This window comes from Carassius gibelio, chromosome B19 (genome assembly GCF_023724105.1).
Source record: "Carassius gibelio isolate Cgi1373 ecotype wild population from Czech Republic chromosome B19, carGib1.2-hapl.c, whole genome shotgun sequence".
NCBI classification, from domain to species: domain Eukaryota; kingdom Metazoa; phylum Chordata; class Actinopteri; order Cypriniformes; family Cyprinidae; genus Carassius; species Carassius gibelio.
Window position 1 is genome coordinate 30,919,633 of NC_068414.1, and position 20,757 is coordinate 30,940,389.

Below are 20,757 nucleotides of genomic sequence, written 5' to 3' on the forward strand. Positions count from 1 at the left end.
ACTATCAAGCTAGCATATTGATATTGGTAAAGTTTAAAATATATATTTTTTGATTCGCTAACGAGCTAGTTATCTATAAGGCAAAGCTAAAAACAGGTTGCATGATACACGTTTTTCCATTACCATCATTTACACTGTGATGAAGATGAATTTCGTGTAAGATTCATAACATATACGTTGTTCTGCATGTAAGAGTTTCCATGATGAAAACATTGTTGACTCTGATGAGGACTACACTCCAGAGACAAGTACCGCATCGTCAGCTCGAGGACAGGTCCGGGGTCGAGGGCGAAGCAGAGGAGGTCGTGCCAGAGGCCGTGCAACTAGGGTCCGAGGAAGTAGAGGCCGAGGATGGGGTGGTCGAAGTGCAGGGCAAGGAGCACTTGAGTTCCCTCATTTCTCGCCATCGCTGGAAAGGCACGCCGATATTAACTCGCGTTTTATTTCTTTGTTTATCCAAAGACTTTTTGTTCATTGCCTTTTCTTGTACTGTTACTGTCTTCCTTTTTTTGCCTGGTTTGCCTTCACTAACTGCATAGGCCGGTACAGTGAATTTTGCTTGCGGTTTCTCTGCCATTGTTTGGGTATTCCTAGGATCCGTGCCTCTTGAATTCCTCAAATCAAACTTGCGTACGCAGGTGGGCAGGTCATGTGTGGCAAAAGGGTGGTTGCCATGGTTGCGAGAGAGTGACAGTCGCCTAAGCCAGTCCTATGTTTCGTGCCGAAAGGAAATAATGAGCTGTGTTTAATACAGATTAAACGGTCTAGAGTCACTCGATTTTTATACTCTTTTTATCAGAGTACTTACATTTTAATTATGCATTGATATAAATATAAAGTTTAAACAAATTTGGAAGAAAGTTGTTTATAAATTTCTTACCTACCCTGCCTTTAAGTGTACTTTTTTTCACTTTACATGTTTTGTAATGATATTTGCTGCAGGGGAGAGAGGGGCACAACTTAACATTTCGTGGCTTGTGTAAATCCACTTGAGGTTCAGATTATTTCCTTTTTTCCACATTCTTTTAACACCTGTAAATATATGGCTTTGTTTCATTATTTCAGCTAAATTAAAAAGCTTATTAATTACATATGATCACTAAATTTAACATCTTTTTTTTTTTTAGATTTTATAAAATTTATAAAAGCCTTTTCCCCCAACTAGTTCATGTCACTTTAAAAGCTTTTTTTTCTGTGAGTTCATGAATAATCTTACCATGAATAGGTAGTGAAGTGCTTAAAATTACTAATTAAGCATTTTTAAAAGAAGAGAGAGAGAGAGAGAGAGAGAGAGAGAGAATAAGGGTTATGTGAATTGAAGTTTAATGATATTTGTTAACATTCAAAATTACATAAAAATATTTTCATCATTGTATCATTTAAAAAAAAAGTGCATGAATGTATGAATTGAAAGTTTAATGACATTTGTAAGCATTAAATAATGATCTGTTAAGCATTAGTGTTTGTTAATGATTTATCAATGGAGATTTTAATAATTGTAAACCATCTGTAAAAATAAAATATTTTTGAAGATATATTTATTATACCTCTCCTTGAACTGTCACCTTATCGTGGTGGAGAGGTTTGAGTACCCGAATGATCCTGGGAGCTATGTTGTCTGGGGCTATATGCTCCTGGTAGGGTCTCCCAAGGCAAACAGGTCCTTGGTGACGGGCCAGACTAAGAATAGTAAACAAAACCCCTTATGGCAAAATTAAAATCAAGGACCGTGACGTCGCCCGGCATGGCGCAGCCGGGGCCCCACCCTGGAGCCAGGCCCGGGGTTGGGGCTCGTATGCGAGCGCCTGGTGGCCGGGCCTTCCCCCATGGGGTCCGGCCGGGCTTAGCCCGAAGGAGTGACGTGGGGCCGCCCTCCTGTGGGCTCACCACCTGCAGGAGGGAGCGTAAGGGGCCGGTGCATAGTGGATCGGGTGACAGTCATAGGCGAGACCCCCGACGACCCGATCTCTGGACACGGAATCTGGCTTTAGGGACGTGGAATGTCACCTCGTTGGCGGGGAAGGAGCCTGAGCTTGTGCGGGAGGTCGAGAGGTACCGACTAGAGATAGTCGGGCTCACCTCAACGCACAGCTTGGGCTCTGGAACCACACTTCTTGAGAGAGGCTGGACTCTCTACCACTCTGGAGTTGCCCATGGTGAGAGGCGGAGGGCTGGAGTGGGTTTGCTAATAGCCCCCACCTCAGCCGCCATGTGTTGGAGTTTACCCCGGTGAACGAGAGGGTCGCTTCCCTGCGCCTTCGAGTCGGGGATAGGTCTCTCACTGTCGTTTGTGCCTACGGGCCGAACGGCAGTGCGGACTACCCGGCCTTCTTGGAGTCTCTGGGAGGGGTGCTGGAAAGTGCTCCGACTGGAGACTCCGTCGTTCTACTGGGGGACTTCAACGCTCACGTGGGCAGTGACAGTGACACCTGGAGGGGCGTGATTGGGAGGAACGGCCCCCCTGACCTGAACCCGAGTGGTGTTCTGTTATTGGATTTCTGTGCTAACCATGGTTTGTCCATAACGAACACCATGTTCAAGCATAAGGGTGTCCATCAGTGCACGTGGCACCAGGACACCCTTGGCCGGAGGTCGATGATCGACTTTGTGGTCGTGTCATCGGACCTTCGGCCATATGTCTTGGACACTCGGGTGAAGAGAGGGGCGGAGCTGTCAACTGAGTTGGATCCGATGGCGGGGGAGGAAGCTGGACAGACTCGGCAGACCCAAACGTACTGTGAGGGTCTGTTGGGAACGTTTGGCCGAGCCCCCTGTCAGAGAGATCTTCAACTCCCACCTTGTGGGGCTGTCTTGGCTGGCACGCCTCTGCAACATCGCATGGCGGTTGGGGACAGTACCTCTGGACTGGCAGACCGGGGTGGTGGTCCCTCTTTTCAAGAAGGGGGACCGGAGAGTGTGTTCCAACTATAGGGGGATCACACTTCTCAGCCTCCCTGGGAAAGTCTATGACAGGGTACTGGAGAGGAGAATTCGGCCGATAGTGGAACCTCGGATTCAGGAGGAACAGTGTGGTTTTCGTCCCGGTCGTGGAACACTGGACCAGCTCTATACCCTTTCCAGGGTGCTGGAGGGTTCATGAGAGTTTGCCCAACCAGTCCACATGTGTTTTGTGGACTTGGAGAAGGCATTCGACCGTGTTCCTCGCGACATCCTGTGGAGGGTGCTCCGGGAGTATGGGGTCGGCGGCTCCCTACTTAGGGCTGTTCGGTCCCTGTACGACTGGAGCAAGAGCTTGGTTCGCATTGCCGGCAGTAAGTCAGACCTGTTCCCGGTGCATGTCGGACTCCGGCAGGGCTGCCCTTTGTCACCGGTTCTGTTAATAATTTTTATGGACAGAATTTCTAGGCGCAGCCAAGGGCCGGAGAGTGTCCGGTTTGGGGACCATACGATTTCGTCGCTGCTTTTTGCGGATGATGTTGTCGTGTTGGCATCCTCAGACCAGGACCTTCAGTGTGCATTGGGACGGTTTGCAGCCGAGTGTGAATCGGCTGGGATGAGAATCAGCACCTCCAAGTCCGAGGCCATGGTTCTCAGTCGGAAAAGGGTGGATTGCCCACTTCAGGTTGGTGGAGAGTTCCTGCCTAAAGTGGAGGAGTTCAGGTATCTTGGAGTCTTGTTCACGAGTGAGGGAAGGATGGAACGTGAGATTGACAGACGGATCGGTGCAGCTTCTGCAGTAATGCGATCGCTGTACCGGTCTGTCGTGGTGAAGAAGGAGCTGAGCTGTAAGGCAAAGCTCTCGATTTACCGGTCAATCTACGTTCCTACTCTCACCTATGGTCATGAGCTGTGGGTCATGACCGAAACAACAAGATCCCGGATACAGGTGGCCGAAATGAGCTTTCTCCGTCGGGTGGCTGGGCGCTCCCTTAGAGATAGGGTGAGAAGCTCAGTCACTCGGGAGGAGCTCAGAGTAGATCCGTTGCTCCTCCACATCGAGAGGAGCCAGCTGAGGTGGCTCGGGCATCTATTTCGGATGCCTCCTGGACGCCTTCCCAGGGAGGTGTTCCAGGCACGTCTCACCAGGAGGAGGCCCCGGGGAAGACCTAGGACACGCTGGAGGGACTATGTCTCCCGGCTGGCCTGGGAACGCCTCGGGGTCCCCCCGGAAGAGCTGGAAGAAGTGGCTAGGGAGAGGGAAGTCTGGGCGTCTCTGCTTAGACTGTTGCCCCCGTGACCCGGCCCCGGATAAGCGGAAGATGATGGATGGATGGATGGATATTTATTATATTTTATTTTATTTATTTATTTTGAAAGTGCATGATCATATGAACATGATATCATTAGATAATGTTTAATTATTATATTAGTAAACATTAACAGGGCATGTTATCTCATGTTTATAGCTATTAACTAATGGTCTGTTAAGCTTTATAGTGTTTGTTAATGATTTATTAATGAAAGTAATTATAATGTGTTACCAAAAATACAAACTAAAATGTTTTGTAAAAAAAATATATATAACTGTAAAATAAGAGCAGACTTTTAATAATTAAAATTGAACTAATTTTAGAGTTTGACAATGAATTGACAAAAGCTCTGGATAGGTAGGACTGTCTTGCCACAAGATCAAAGACCAGTACCATATGTATCACAAGGGAATTAAACAACCACAAATGAAACAAAAAGAAATGCCAGATCAGAACATCATAGATCAGATATCAAGAACATTGCTTGTGCACTCACAGCTGTTGTACTCAGATGTGAAACACTCCATCAGTATATCTACGCTAGAGAAGTACAAGTAAAAAGTGATCACAAGCTACTGGAGAGTATCTTTAAGGAGCTGCTCCATCAAAAACCATTGATGTTACAGAGGATGCTCCACTAATATAATTTCTCACCATACCACTTTAGCTAAAACATTTCTTAACAGGTTCGACGGTGAGAGCTCTGGTAGGTGAGTTAGTTAAGGAGTAACAATGTTTATTTTCTTCTTTGCAGGTTGAAACAGTGTAGATGAGGTGTGAGGACATGAGAATGGAGGTGAGCAGGAAAAGAATCAGGTATGTGTAAACCTTGACAAGACCAGACAATAAGGGACTGAAGGAAGACTGCTTCTATTTAGGTAAGTGATGAGGTGAATGAGGGCAGGTGTGTTGATTGGTGATCAGTTGCAGTTGTGAAGCAGGAAATGGAGTCCAGGAAATGGGAAACACTGGGTCTCCGGCCGTGATAAGGACACTTAATCTATTTGAAGAAAGAACAGCTCTGCTGGTTATGACAAGGGGATTTAAATCTGACTGATAAGGAACAGCTCTCCTGGCCGTGATAGAGAAGCTGATTCTTATAGTGAGGGGAATGGCTCTACTGGCTGTGGCAAGGACATTTTAATCTGACTGAAGAAGAAATGGTACTCCTGGCCATGATAGGGCGGTTTCTCAATATTTTCTGTATTTGTACACTTTTTGTGCACCTCGCTGCCTGAAACTATTCCAATTCAAAGTTCACATCTAGCCAAGCACAGTTCAAATGCCCTTTTAAATTTTATGGAAAATCCCCATTTACTGAGGATTTATCAGATGAGCCTGTCACATTGTGAATGATGATATACATTTCTCACCAATGAAATCTTGCTGAAAAATGGAAGATTTGGATTAAAAAATGTGACTAATTTCTTAGGGCTAATGGCATTTCCAAGGCCAGAAAGTGGTAAAGTACAAATGCGAAATACTATTGGATGTCAAGACAACAAGAAAGGCAAAATGTGCGTGCTAATCCAAAGCACTTAAAGAAAAAAATAGACATATACAAAATCAATCAACAACAAACTAAGACTAAGCAAATAGAAGTTCATCGTGAATTAAATGAAGACACTAAATGCAGCAGAGAGTGTGAATTGTACACAAAATGTAAATTGTGCAATAAAAAGAACCACTTCACAAAAAATAAATAAATAAAATGCAGAATTGAAAATTAAAAATAAGAGAAGCATGTGTTTGCAAAGTGAAAAAGTTTAGATCAGTGATTCTGAGCCAGTGGGCCATGTAGTCAGTGGCAGACCACCCCAAATTAATTATTTTTTTTTTTTTTTTTATTGACAAATCTTGTCATTTTCTAATTATCTAATTGTTCTTATGAATTTCTATGATCAAAAACACTCAAGTCAAGATGCATTATCTAAAAACTAAAGTTTAAATATCGCAACACCAATCACATCACAACGTCAGATTGAACGTTTGTTCAATCAGATGTAGTAACTATGTTATTGTAATATGGATCTGGGAGACAGACCTGCGCCAGCAAAAGCTTCGAAGTGACTGGTGAGAAAATACAATGCTGAATACATTACATTTGGTTTTATAAGGGCAGGTACAGAGACTAAGCATTAGGTGACACAGTTTAAAGTTCTTGAGAGTATGGAATCTCTCATTGCATGACACAGCGCAGAACTACTCCACACTGCCTGCACTTGTACTGTCTGCCGGTTAACACTTAAAGGGTTGGTTCACCCAATAATCAAAATGATGTCGTTAATAAGTCACCTTCATGTCTTTCCAAAACCTGTTAGACCTCAGTTTATCTTCGGAACACAGTTTAAAGGGTGGGTGAAATGCTCGTTTTCACTCAATATCCTGTTAATCTTGAGTACCTATAGAGTAGTACTGCATCCTTCATAACGCCAAAAAGTCTAAAGTTTTATTATATTCATAAGAGAATGATAGTCTGTACCGATTTTTCCCAGAAAAACACGACCGGCTGGAGGCGTGACGTGTGGGCGGAGATAAAGAATCACGAGCGCGAGTAGGCTTTTGCGTTGAGAGCGTTTGGAAGCTGTGAGGAAAAAACCATCATCCAAAACAAACCATGGCTAACAGTCAGATTCAGCATATATTTATGATCCAGAATCAAATCCAGAGGCTGAAATTTAACAAGAGCAGCATCAGCAACGACGTCTCTACGTGGTATGTACTGAAACTGTATATATTTGCTTAGCGGTTTTTGAAAATGACTAAGTTCCACTTTATGTCGTCTTTTTTTTTTTTAAGCTGTACATGTGGAAAGTGCAGTCTGATGACAACATCGCATGTTGTTTACTTGATGTGCTTAAGCGCCGATAGTTAAGTTAACAACACAGAGTTATTTGAAGCAGTTTTACTCACCGCATGCGGTTCCAACACACGATCGTGACCCTTTTTCGTTGGGACTGCATTATCCTTAAGAAATAAACGATGTGCAAATCCGGCGTCAAACTGGGCCTTGTTTGTAAAACAGGCACCTTCGAAATGCAGGGAACAAACAAAAACACTTGCACAACTCCGTTGATGCTCTGTAAAAATGCTGTTTTTTTTTATTTTTTGGTGATCTGTGCAGGGTTGTCTTGCCCTGGCAACCAAAAACACACTTCTTTTGTGACATTTCGCGACACTCTCGCTCTGATCAGTGAATGTCTGTGCTCTCAGTGCTCTGCTATACGGGAGAGGTCGCTCTTCCGGCAGAAGTGCCCTTAGGACCCATATAAGGAAATTCCGCTCCATCTAACGTCACACAGACCAATACTCGAAAAAAAACCTTCCGAAATTTGTGACAAACCGGAAGGAGTATTTTTGAAACAAAAAACCGATGTATCTTTGAAACAAAAATACTCATTCAAACGTACAACTTAATTTTTGAAACTTTGTCCATTTTTAGCATGGGAATCCAACTCTTTAACAGTGTAAAAAACTCAGTATGAATGAAGCAGAACTAGTATAAAAAAGGCAACTGGCTCAATTATATGGAGATACATCGGTTTTAAAGCGTTGGGCGAACAGCAGGCATATGTCTACTGTAGAGGTATGTTAGCCTGGATGTGGGGATGATATATTATTGATGAACTTGTTAAAAGAGTGATCCCCTTGTTTGTCTGACCAAGTCATTGGTCTGACCTACCCTGTTATTGTTACAGGAATAAATGGTTACTGAGTAAACCTGCCAAGTCTTTTTTAAACAAGTCGACTTTTCATCTATATAGCTCACTAAACCTAATCTGCAGTAGTCGCATAACAGATTAACGACAGAGTAAATCATTGTACTTTTTTAATTTTCTGTTGTTGTGTGTTTTTACTATCATATTTGGAAAGGCCCTCGAAATGTATTTAAAAAGTCATTGGTGGGCCATGAGTCGCAAAAGGTTGAGAACCCCTGGTTTTACAAGTAAAAAGCACACAAGCTGTGAAAATATAAATGCAGAAGGATAAAGAGAAGTGGTCACAGAAACTCCAAATATAAGATAAATTGCATTTAAACTGGTGAAAAATTCAATTTTCGGTCATTAAATACTTTCAACTCACTTGCATCAAGAAGAAACTGAATAAATCTACCTACAGTACATGTTGCTTACACACTGAAGACACCAGATGTCACCAGTGGGCCAAAAGCTGCCGATCTGTGGTATAAGGGACAAAAACACAGAATTCAATTTCAAAGACAATTCTGCGATGTTAGGAAGAGTCACATGTCAAGCATTAGGCATGATAAAAAGAGGAGAGGAAATTCAAGTTTGAGAACAACACGCTTAAATAATATGAAGATGTGTTCATTAGACGCATGCCAAGATAATATCACATTAAAGTGAATACAACCAGATCATGCCACACAAATAGTTCCAGTTGTACCCTGGGGGGGGGTAATTAATAAGAAAACAAACAGGCGTTTCTGAACTATTGCAGTATCTTGCCAAGTTCATTCTGAAATTGTCAGAAGTAGATGCACCCTTCAGGCAGTTGCTTTAGAAAAATAACTGGATAGATCAAAAGCTCTGAATGCACAGGACTGGTAAATCATGGATCACAAGCGAATGAAACAATAACAAATTAAACAAAAAGAAATGCCAGATCAGAACATCTTTGATCAAATATCAAGAACATTGCTTTTGTACTCACAGCTGATTTAGCCATTGTATTCAGATGTGAAACACTCCATCAGTATGTCTACGCTAGAAAAGAACAAGTAGAAAGTGATCACAAGCTACTGGAGAGAATCTTTAAGGAGCTTCTTCTTCAAACATAACTGAGGATGCTCCACTAATTTTTCACCTTATCACTTCAGCTGAGAAAAGAAATGTTAGATAGAGTTCATAAATCAGTCCTAGGCATGGTACTATTTACTGGCAAGGTATGTCAGCTCAAATAGAGATGGTATTTCAATGTGTCAAATGCAACAGTCACCAGTAAACCACTGATACCCCTGACATTGCCAGGAAAGCCCTGGGAAAAGATTGGTACAGCTTTGTTTCAACACAATGGTTTGTGTGTGTGTGGACTAGTTCCTCATATTTCCAGAAGTTGTTTCCTGAAGCTGAAAGAAACAATAAGCTGTCATCACTGCTTTCAACGCTCTTCTAATAGCTGAACACATTGTAATGCTATCACGCTACACAAGGAGACTTAGGGGAGACAGACAGATAAGTGTAATCTCTTTATTAACAGCTTGGTGTGAAGGGGAGAGATGCAGAGCAAATGGGTGAATTACTCAAGAGTCTTTAGAATGACTGGACTTGAGCTGAGGATGATAACTGATCCTTGTATTTATTTACAGGTCCAATGGTGAGAGTCCTGGTAGATGGGTCAGGTAAGGAGTAACAACATTTATTTTCCTCTTTGCAGGTAGATGGGCTGAAGACGAGGTTTCAGGATGTTAGAATGCATTGCCAGCCACTCATGGAGTCCGGGAAGTGCTGGCCGTTCAGGAGCCAAGGTGGAGCAGGCTTTTCGGAAGACCCTTATGCGAGCTTTGGAGGGTGCTCTGTAGGAGCGAACACTGGAGGGCACACTGAAGGAGCGGACACTGGAGGGTACGGGACGGGAAAACTCCTCTTGATTACAGAGGGAATGGCACTCCTGGCCATGACTGGAGAGCTTAATCTGACTGAAGAAGGAAATAGGAATGGCTCTCCTAGCTGTAAACGAGGTGATTTAATCCGACTGAAGATGTAAGGGCTCTCCTGGATGTGAAGAGATTTAATCCGAATGAACAAGGAACCGCTTTCCTGGCCCTGATAGAGAAACTGATTCTTACAGAGAGGGGAATGGCTCTCTTGGCTGTGGCAAGGACATTTACTCTGACTAAAGAAGAAATGGAACTCCTGGCCATGATAGGGTGGCAGATTCTTACAGCGAGCGGAATGGGTCTCTTGGCTGTGGCAAAGACATTTAATCTGACTCCTGCACTCCTGGCTTTGTGTGTAGGACGTGATATTCGGCAGAAACATTTAATGGACTTTGGTCTGGGGCTGAAGCCAACTCCGGATTCTGATCAAGTGCTGAAATGCGCTCTGGGTTCTAGTCAAAGGCTGGAGCCTGCACTGGACTCTGATCTGGGGTTTGAGCCTGCATTGGTCTCTGGTCAGTGGCTGGAGCCTGCACTGGACTCTGGTCAGGAACAAATACCCTCTCTGTGCCTAATTCAGGAACGAAAGCATTCTCTGGGTTAAACACCAAAACAGGGGCCCTCTCTAGGCTAAACTCGGGAACAAGGTCCCTCTCTGGGCTAAACTAGGGAACAGGAGCCCTCTCTGAGCTAAACTCCGGAACGCAAGCCTTTTCTCAATTCCGGTTAGGGGATAGAGATGATCTGGAGCTGTTCTCTGAGAGGGGTGTGTGGTCTGGATGGGGTTCTCAAATGGGCTTCTGGCCTTAAGGTAAACTTGTAGTTAACTCACTGAAACAAGTGGGCTCTAGTGCAGATTCAAGGGTAAGAGTAGGCTATTTACTGAGTTTTGGGGTTAGAACGGACTCTGAATTTGTTTGGACTGTAGTGTATTCTGGACTAAACTTGATTAAATGAGTGGACTCAGGGGCTGGAGCCGACCCTGAAGTGGACTCAGAGCCTGGAGACGACACTGGAGTTGATACAGTCTGTGATGCAGTGGAGCCAGCTGGTGCAAACAAACTTAAGTAAATAACCATCTTTAAAGAGCAAGAATTCTGTGAATCCTGTGTTAAACTCCCCAAGATTAACAAAAAAAGAGTGTTTGTTGTGCCTTTATGAATTTCTTCACTGATAAAATAGATAACATTAGAAATACAATAGAAATGTAGATTCTACAGCATCTAACACTTCAGTTTCATCCATCGCACCCAAAGATAAACTGCAGTGCTTTACAACTATAGGACAGGAAGAGCTAAATAAACTTATCACTGTATCTAAACCAACAACATGTTTATTAGATCCTGTACCCACTAAATTATTGAAAGAGTTGTTACCTGTAGCCGAAGAACCGCTTCTCAATATCATTAACTCTTCATTATTTTTAGGTCACGTCCCAAACATTCAAGCTGCCGGTTATCAAGCCTCTTATTAAGAAACCAAAACTAGATCCTAGTGTACTGGCAAATTATAGGCCTATTTCAAATCTTCCATTTATGTCTAAAATTTTAGAAAAAGTTGAGTCTGCTCAATTGAGCACCTTCCTGCATAAAAATTATCTGTATGAAGAATTTCAGTCAGGTTTCAGGCCCCACCATAGCACAGAAACTGCACTTGTTAAAATTACAAATGACCTGCTCCTTGCGTCAGATCAAGGCTGCATCTCATTTCTAGTCTTACTTGATCTTAGTGCTGCGTTCGACACCATAGATCATGACATACTCATAGATCGATTACAAAACTATACAGGTATTCAAGGGCAGGCTCTAAGATGGTTTAGATCCTACCTGTCAGATCGCTACTATTTTGTTTACTTAACTGGGGTGTCATCTCATTTATCATCAGTAAAATATGGAGTGCCACAAGGATCCGTCCTAGGTTCCCTTCTATTTTCAATATACATGTTGCCCCTTGGTAATATTATTAGAAAATAAGGAATTAGCTTCCACTGTTATGCTGATGACTCTCAGCTATATATCTCAACGAGACCAGATGAAACTTCTCAATTATCTAAGCTAACAGAGTGTGTTAAAAATGTAAAAGTTAAGAAGATTGGAGTATAATTTTCTCCAATTAAATTAGGATAAGACAGAGATATTAATTATTGGACCAAAAAACACTACACAGAATCTTGTAGATTACATTCTGCAACTAGATGGATGTGCTGTTACTTCCTCTACAGTCAGAAATCTGGGTGTTATATTAGACGGCAATTTGTCTTTTGAAAATCATATTTCCAATGTTACAAAAACTGCATTCTTCCATCTTAGAAACATTGCCAAGCTACAAATCATGTTATCTGTTTCTGATGCAGAAAAGCTAGTTCATGCATTTATGACCTCTAGACTGGACTATTTTAACGCACTTCTAGGTGGTTGTCCTGCTTCATCAATAAACAAGCTACAGGTAGTCCACAATGCAGCAGCTAGAGTCCTTACGAGGTCAAGAAAATATGATCATATTACCCCAATTTTACAGTCTCTGCACTGGCTACCTATTAGGTTCCGTATCAGTTACAAATTATCATTACTTACCTATAAGGCCCTAAATGGTTTAGCTCCTGCGTACCTAATTAGCCTTTTACCACGCTACAATCCATCACGCTCCCTAAGGTCACAAAACGCTGGACTTTTGGTAGTTCCTAGGATAGCAAAGTCCACTAAAGCAGGTAGAGCTTTCTCACATTTGGCTCCCAAACTCTGGAATAGCCTTCCTGATAATGTTCGGGGTTCAGACACACTCTCTCTGTTTAAATCTAGATTAAAAACGCATCTCTTTCACCAAGCATTCAAATAATGTATCTCTTAAATTGTGAGTGTAGTTGCATCTGATCAAATGTGCATTTTTATTGATTAGCTGTGGTTAAACTAATTTTACTTTGTTGGATCAGCAGCTATGCTAATGATGTCTCTACTTTGTTTTTATGTTTTGCAACGGGATTTACACCTGAGAAGAGATGATGCTGACCCTCAGAAGACCTCACATGATGCTAACCCTGAATCAACAAACAGAACATAACAATTATTGCTACATGTGTGACTGCATCATATAATAATTATTAATTAATAATATTAATAATGTTCATCGTCTAGCTGACTACGTCTTGGAGATGTTTGGCCATAATGCACAGCAACACTTTTTGTGAAAACCTAGACAGCATAGCACAAACACCTTAACCCAAAATTCCCACATGCTGGTTGAAGGGTGATGATTTGGGATTGCTTTGTAACCACAGGACCCGGGCACTTCTGAATCACTGAGCCAACCACAAACTCCTTTGTATCCCAAAGTATTCAAGAGTCAAGTGTGAGGATATCAGTTTTACAGCTAAAGCTTGACCAAGATAAGGTCATGCAACAGCACAATGATCCCAGCACACCAGCAAATCTACAGCAAAACGGCTGAAAAATAAAATAATCAAGGGGTTACAATAGTCTAGTCAAAGTCCAGAGCTAATTCTGATTGAAATGCTTTCATAAGTTCACACTTAAATATAATAAACAGATTAAAGGTTATGCGTATTTGGCGTGCTGTTCGAGAGAAGGTTCGAGCTGAGTGAAGAGACGGGGTGGCAGAGGAATGCTGGAAAACTGTCAAGGAACAGAGGAACATTTGGTTTTATTTTTATTTTTATTTTTTATTTTTTATTTTTTTATTTATAAACTGTAAAAAATGAATCATGAGTCTTGTAATTTTCATCAAAAAAATTAAGGTGATAATTAAAAATAATTTGTGGATTTCATTAAAGAAATTGTGATTCAGTGTTGTATAGAAAATAATGAGGACTTTTTACTAATAAAACCAAGAGATGTGTTTTCCTCATTTTGTTTTAGGAGACTTAAGCAGTTTTGGTGCTTGAATTGGGGAACTGATTAAACTAATATAATTAAGGAAAGAAGGCTGCCTATTTAATTTAAGTGAATTAGCTCAATTTTGCAGTCTTATTTTAGAGGTGATTGTTAGTTCCAAGCATGCTTTGCATATGGCTGGATATGGAGAGTAAATTTTGAAATTAAATGCTACTATATGTTGTTGAGTGAAAGGAGGCATCTATTAATGTTTAATGTTCAGTTACATTTGACATTTGTAAGAGTTTCTGTAACATTGAAGCTTCCATTGCACAGTGCAATCGTTACCACTGTGCAGAAGAGTAGAGCTTGTAGTTAAGGATACTACTCTTCTCAGATATTCTCAGATATTATACCTTGTTTAATGAGCAGTAGCCTTGCTAGTGCTAGTGAAGCACTTTCCAGTATTTCTCAAGTATTTTCCTATTTGAGCTGATTGGCTGTATACAGTCTTGTAAATGTGTAAAAAAACAAAATAATTAATAAATAAATAAACTTAAAATAAATGAGCATTTCCCTAATTATATTAAATTTATTGTGCCATAGACTAAATAAGTTAGGAATTTTTACCTAATTTATTTGGGTAAATTTCACAAAAAAAAAAAAAAAAAAAAAAACTTAAAATCTACTCAAATATAATACGTGTAATATTGTTACCATAATTTTTTTAAGCAGATAGCATGTAATATTTTTTACAGTGTATGTATGCCTTCTCATTGGGACAAAGTGATAATTTCATTATCACTTTGATTAATTTAGTAAATCATCTAACTTTCCTTGTGTTGCGCTGGGTAATACTGTTTCTGCCTCGATTTCGTCTCACATACTTAATCCATGTACAGCGAGTAGTTTTTCAGCTGTTTTCAATGTCTCTCCTTTATTTTCATTGATCGAGTCACACTCTCCCTGTATGGGTTTAGAAGAGTTGGTCGATCAGTTTAACTCTTCTTGCTTAGAGATTTTAGATGTTGTGGCTCCTGTCAAAGTCAGGGGAAGAAAAGTCAAACCGCAGCCCTGGTTGAACAGTACTACCCGTGCTCTTAGGCAGGAGTGTAGGAGGGCTGAATGCAAATGGGTTAAAGATAAATTACAAGTCTCTTATGAGATTTTGACCATTTGAATGAGTATCAAAGAGCTGTTGAATTGGCTAGATCAAATTATTTCTCTGTCATCATCTCCAGAAACTGTAATAATTCTAGAGTACTTTTCTCTACTGTAAATGCTGTTCTTCATCCTACTGCTACTCCTGCATTCACTCCCTCTGCTGACATGTGTGAAGAGTTTTTAAACTTTTTTATTGGTAAGGTTGATGGAATTAGATCTGTAATTTCATCTGTTGGCAATGATTTTATTGTTTCTGTTGCCCCTCAGAACCAACTGACCAGTTTCATGCTTGTTTCTTTGCAGGAGCTTAAGGATATAACTGCTAATATGAAGTCCACCAAGTCTCCTGATGATGTGCTCCCTTCTTCTCTGTTTAAGCGGGTACTTGATTCAATTGGCCCAAGTGTTCTGTCTATTATAAATATTAGCTTGTCATCTGGTGTTGTTCCGGTTAGTTTTAAGCACGCAGTTATTCAGCCCCTTTTTAAAAAAACCAGCTTAGACCCATTTGACATGATTAGTTTTTGTCCAATTTCAAAATTGCCTTTTATTTCAAAGATACTAGAAAAAATTGTGCACGCAGAGGAATAACATCTGCGATAGATTCCAGTCAGGTTTTAGAGTTGGTCATAGTACAGAATCGGCTCTTTTGAGGGTGTCTAATGATATCCTACGAGGTGTTGATTCTGGAAACCGCGTTGTCTTGTTGTTAGATCTTACAGCGGCATTTGATACAGTTGATCACAACATTCTCATTGATCGTCTTAGGGACCAGGTTGGTATTCAGGCCTATTTGAAGGATAGGACTCTTTCAGTCAGCTTAGGGGGTTATTTTTCTTCCATTGCCCCCCTTGTGTGTGGGGTTCCACAGGGCTCTATACTGGGACCAATTTTATTTTCCCTTTATATGCTCCCTCTAGGTTCTATTTTTGAAAAATTTGGGATTCAGTATCATCTTTATGCAGATGATTCTCAAATTTATGTACCACTGAAACATGGGCATAAAAGTGCCATTCGGTCTCTTCATGCATGTTTGGCAGAAGTTAAGTGCTGGCTTGCAAATAACTTTCTCCAATTAAACGAGGATAAGACTGAGCTTATTTTATTTGGAAGTAAGGGGTGTGTGGATGATGATTGCTTGGGTTTGTTTCCTGGGAAAAAACTGTCTAGCGTGAGGAACCTTGGAGTCATTTTTGACTCTGAGCTTAAATTTGAGCAGCAAATTAAAGCTGTTGTTAAGAATAGTTTCTTCCATCTTAGATCAATTTCTAAATTGAAATCTATTCTTAGTTTTAATGATATGGAGAAAGTTGTTCATGCCTTTGTGTCTTCACGTTTGGATTATTGTAATGTATTGTATCTCGGTGTGAGTCAGGCTTCTCTCTCTCGTTTGCAGCTCGTTCAGAACTCAGCTGCCAGACTTTTAACGGGTACTAAGAAAAGAGAACACATTACTCCGGTTTTAATTAAACTACATTGGTCACCCATACATTACAGAATTCAATACAAAGCGCTGTTGTACGTTTTTAAATCCTACATGGTCTAGCCCCCGAGTATGTTACTGATTTAATCAGCCGTTGTCAGTCAATCCAGCAGATCTCTGCGCTCGAATGATCAGTTGGTCCTTACAGTTCCACGAATGCGTTTAAAATGTAAAGGTGATCGGGCGTTTTCTGTTGCAGCTCCTAGGCTTTGGAATTACCTTCCTCTGTCAGTTAAAACTTGTCCTTCATTGGGTGTTTTTCAGAGTGCGCTTAAAACTTATTTGTTTTCTTTAGCTTTTGACAATGCTTTGTAAGTGTGTATGTCATATATCTGTTTTTTTTTTTATGTTTCTCTTTTATACTTTTTGTACAGCACTTTGGTTCCACTTGTGGTGTTGAAAGGGCTTTATAAATAAAGTTGAGTTGAGTTGAGTAAATTAGTTAGTCTGATTGTCAGCGCTGCGCTACAATCAGCTCATGTTTGTTCCGTGCTTCCGTCAAATGATTCCGAACAGAACCTATGCATGGGACTCGATGAAAGAGATAAAGCGGCCAGAAGAAGCATTTAACTGTAGATACATCACTGACCTGCTCAGGGCTTAAAGTGCTGGTCAGTTTCATCTGTAAAGTATCCTTGTTAGTTTTGTCTTTATTAACCTATGAGTATTAAACTGCTAGTATCTGTTAGGCTATCAATAGCACACCATTAGTAACTATATGAAATTATATATAAATTATATAGATCTATAAATGTTCTGGCCCATATCTTGAAAAATGTGATAATTCTAAATTTCCAGTGAAAGAACGCACTATTAATGCATATTTAAATTTGAAATGTATGCATTTAGCAGACACGACTTACAGTGCATTCAGGCTATCAATTTTTACCTATCATGTGTTCCCAGGGAATCGAACCCCCAACCTTGTGCAAGGCTCTACCAACTGAGCTACATGAACACAGTATATGCAAACTATTCAAGACGATGACGTGACGTATGCGCGCACTCTTTTGTTTGGACGGGGGAGGGCGAGGGGGAAGGGAAGCTAGTCTGGAGGAGCCAATCTAAAATCTTTTTTGGTGGCTGCAGCCATGCTGTATTATTATTACTTTTTTTTTCTTTCACTTTTTAAACAATTGTGAATTTACATTCTGCCACCCCGGCCACCTCTGGTGTGAGCGGACCCCCACCTGCTGTTAGCATTCCATTTACTCCCATTCATTTTGGCGTCACTTTGACAGCGAATAACTTTACATCTGAGGCGTTTAAAGGCTAATGCCTTCCCTGCAAGATTCAGTGGGTGATTCAGATTTCTCTTGGCACAGCTATTAGAATTGTCAGACAGGTTGCTGATGTGACATCTACGGCCCAATCCCAATTCTGCCCTTTAGCCCTTCCCCTTTCCCCTACCCCTCCGTTTTGCACGTTCACGTGAAGGGGTAGGGGTGTCCCGATTCTCTTTTGGTTGGATGGGTAGGGGTAAGGTGAAGGGCCAGATAGCCCTTCAAATTAAGATTTTTCGGGACCACACTTCAGACAAAGGGGTATGAATTATCACGGCAACATGGCTGCTATAGGGAACAAAAAGACATAAATGTAAGCATTTCTGGCATAAATAAAGATTTTAACAAAAAGTAATCTTTTGTTTTATGTTACATTCAATTGTGAGTTCATATTAATGGTCATGCTACTCAAAGAAATGTTTGCAAAAAATCGCTAATATTTGCTAACATCATAACATTACAGACTGCATTATAGTGCCACAGCATATGTCTGATCAGGATAACTGCCGTAGACACTGATGGGGGCTAATTCCCCCAGTAATTAGAAATCGCTAAACCATTTTCTCAAATATTACCTATTCGAGAGAGAAAGAGAGAAAGAGAGAAGAGAGAGAGAAAGGGAAATTTTGTGTATTCGCGTCTGTGCGTTTATCTTTTTAGAGTGAGTTTACTTAAAAACAGCGATTGTATCCTCTCGTCACTGCAAAATGTAATGAAGGGATTCAGTATTTAAACTGTATTTAATAAAAGTCGTGGGGCAGCGTTGACTAGTTTATTTTCTCCTGGATGTCTGAGCTGCGCGATTTCCAATATGTGTGTGTGTCAGTAAGCAGGGCATTAATACAGAACGATAATTAAAGGCTCACCAATGATTTTATGTTATGGACATTTTAAGACTAATAATAAAATATGTTAGCAATGGATACAGGCCTATTTATGAAGTTCACTTTACTTGGTATCAGAATTAATATGGTGGTAATTAGCCGAGGCTATTTCGTAATGTCATTAAAGCATTAAAATCTGGCAAACAATTTGGCTCTAAATGGCTAAGATCTATAAATGGGTAAGCATGGTGGTGTCCATTAAGCGACCAATTATGGCATTGATCCAACGTGTATTCAATAATATTATAATATTGAACTTATAAATGAACCTAAATACGTTTTCTTTAATGGCTACAGTAGTAGCTAACGTCAGAGGACTCAAGGCTGCGTTTCTCGAAACATTTTTATTTAGGCTACACTGTTTGTTTTTTACTAAAATTCTGGAAAGTATTTACAAGAACAGTATTTAATCGCAGCATCACCACAGTAAATAAAAAAATGGGAACGAGAAGAAAGCATGTAAAAAACTGAAATGGTTTGACAGCAATATATGATACAATTTTTTAAATATGTAGGCTAGGCTAATATAGTTTGGATTACTTTTCATAATATCCCACATGTCCTAATACATGCAATTTCAACTATTTCTTAAGTGATTATTTTAAAAAGAACACCGCTTACTCACATAACACAGTGAAGCAGTCTGTGCATGAGAGAATAATTGATTCTGGAGCCGTTGATATCAACGGATTTAGCACCGTATTGTTCGGGGAACACGCCTAGAAATGTTATACCCTTTTAGTTAAGTTATTGTGACAAGTGGGCCGAGCTGTGGGAACGGGTGGAGGGCTCAGTCGTCCATGAGGAGTTGTCGCGCTGTTTTGTGTTTATTTTGTTATTAAAGTTTTATTTTAAATCTCCGCCGGTTCCTGCCTCCGTCTTCCCGTGACTACGAAGGTTTTTATGATTTGTTAACTTACAGTTATACCTTAAGAGTCTTTGTAGCGCGCTAATAGACAATGTTATCGAGAAAAGCAGCCCAAGACTCTTCTGCTTTAGTATAATTTCAGGGCTGTGTTTCTCAATAATGTTGTCTCTTAGAGTCTTTACAAAGACTCATAACGTATAACTTAAAGGTTCCATTTTTCGCGCTTTTTTGAAGCTTTGTGTTTAAGGTGTGCAAAATAACATGTGTTCATGTTTCGCGTGTAAAAAAACAGTATTTTTCACACAATTCACCTATCTGTATACCGCTGTTTCCACTGTCATAAAAACGGCTGATGACTTCCTTTTTCTATGAAGTCCCTCCTTCAGAAATATGTAATGAGTTCTGATTGGGCCAGCGATTCCTGTGTTGTGATTCAGCGACACAGGCTGCCCTCCTAGAAATGTGATTGGAATAGTTTTGAGAAGCAAATGGGCAGGAGCATGTGCTGGAGATGTACTTATAATCACAAGAGCATTTCACGGTTATTTTCCATAATGTAATGATAAAGATATTTGGGCGGAGGTTAGTCTTTTAGTGACGCAGGAACTAGAGGGATGTAGTCCAAACGGGTCGTTTTTTTGTAGGCAAATTTTGTTAAATAAAATATCTCGCTTGGCATTGAACTTTGAGCTTTAGAATTTTACAGATATTATTAATACTCTAACAACAACATTACACACCAAACAAAGTTTAAAACATGGGATCACGAAGAAGGGGACCTTTAACTAAAGGTATACCATTTCCTGGCGTGTTCCCTGAACCATACCTTAGGAAGCTGTTTAAGATATACCTTACTTACGTGTGCAGTGGCGGATCTAGAGAAATTTTACTAGGGGGCCAAGGAGGGGCCAGTGTTTAACCAGAGGGGCACATTAAAAATGGCAACATATTTTATTTAAATGTAATGCAAATAAATACAAAAAGTAATTCTTGAGAAAATCTACACAGTAATACATATATATATATATGTGTGTGTGTGTGTGTGTGTGTGTGTGTGTGTGTGTGTGTGTGTGGATGTGTGTGTGTGTGTGTGTGTGTGTGTGTGTGTGTGTGTGCATGTGTCAAAAGACAAAAGTGTTTGTAGAATAACATTATAACATTACAGTAATATGACGTGTTTAGCTGCAATTCCCAGTTTCCCGTATGCTCCAATAAAGAGCACACCTTGTTTAATTACATGAAAAATTAAAAGATGTATATATATGTGTGTGTGTGTGTGTGTGTGTGTGTGTGTGTGTGTGTGTGCGTGCGTGCGTGCATGCGTGTCAAAAGACAAAAGTGTTTGTAGATTCACATTACATTAATATGATGTGTTTTGCTGCAAGACCCGGTTTCCCGTATGCTCCAACAAAGAGCA

General features: G+C 40.6%; 1 protein-coding gene across 3 annotated transcripts in view; it reads right to left on the bottom strand.

Annotated features, from left to right (window-relative positions):
• Window positions 1-20,757, bottom strand: part of LOC127979412 (CMP-N-acetylneuraminate-beta-galactosamide-alpha-2,3-sialyltransferase 2-like) — a 91,600-nt gene that overhangs the window by 51,191 nt on the left and 19,652 nt on the right. The gene's annotated exons all lie outside the window — the stretch shown is intronic.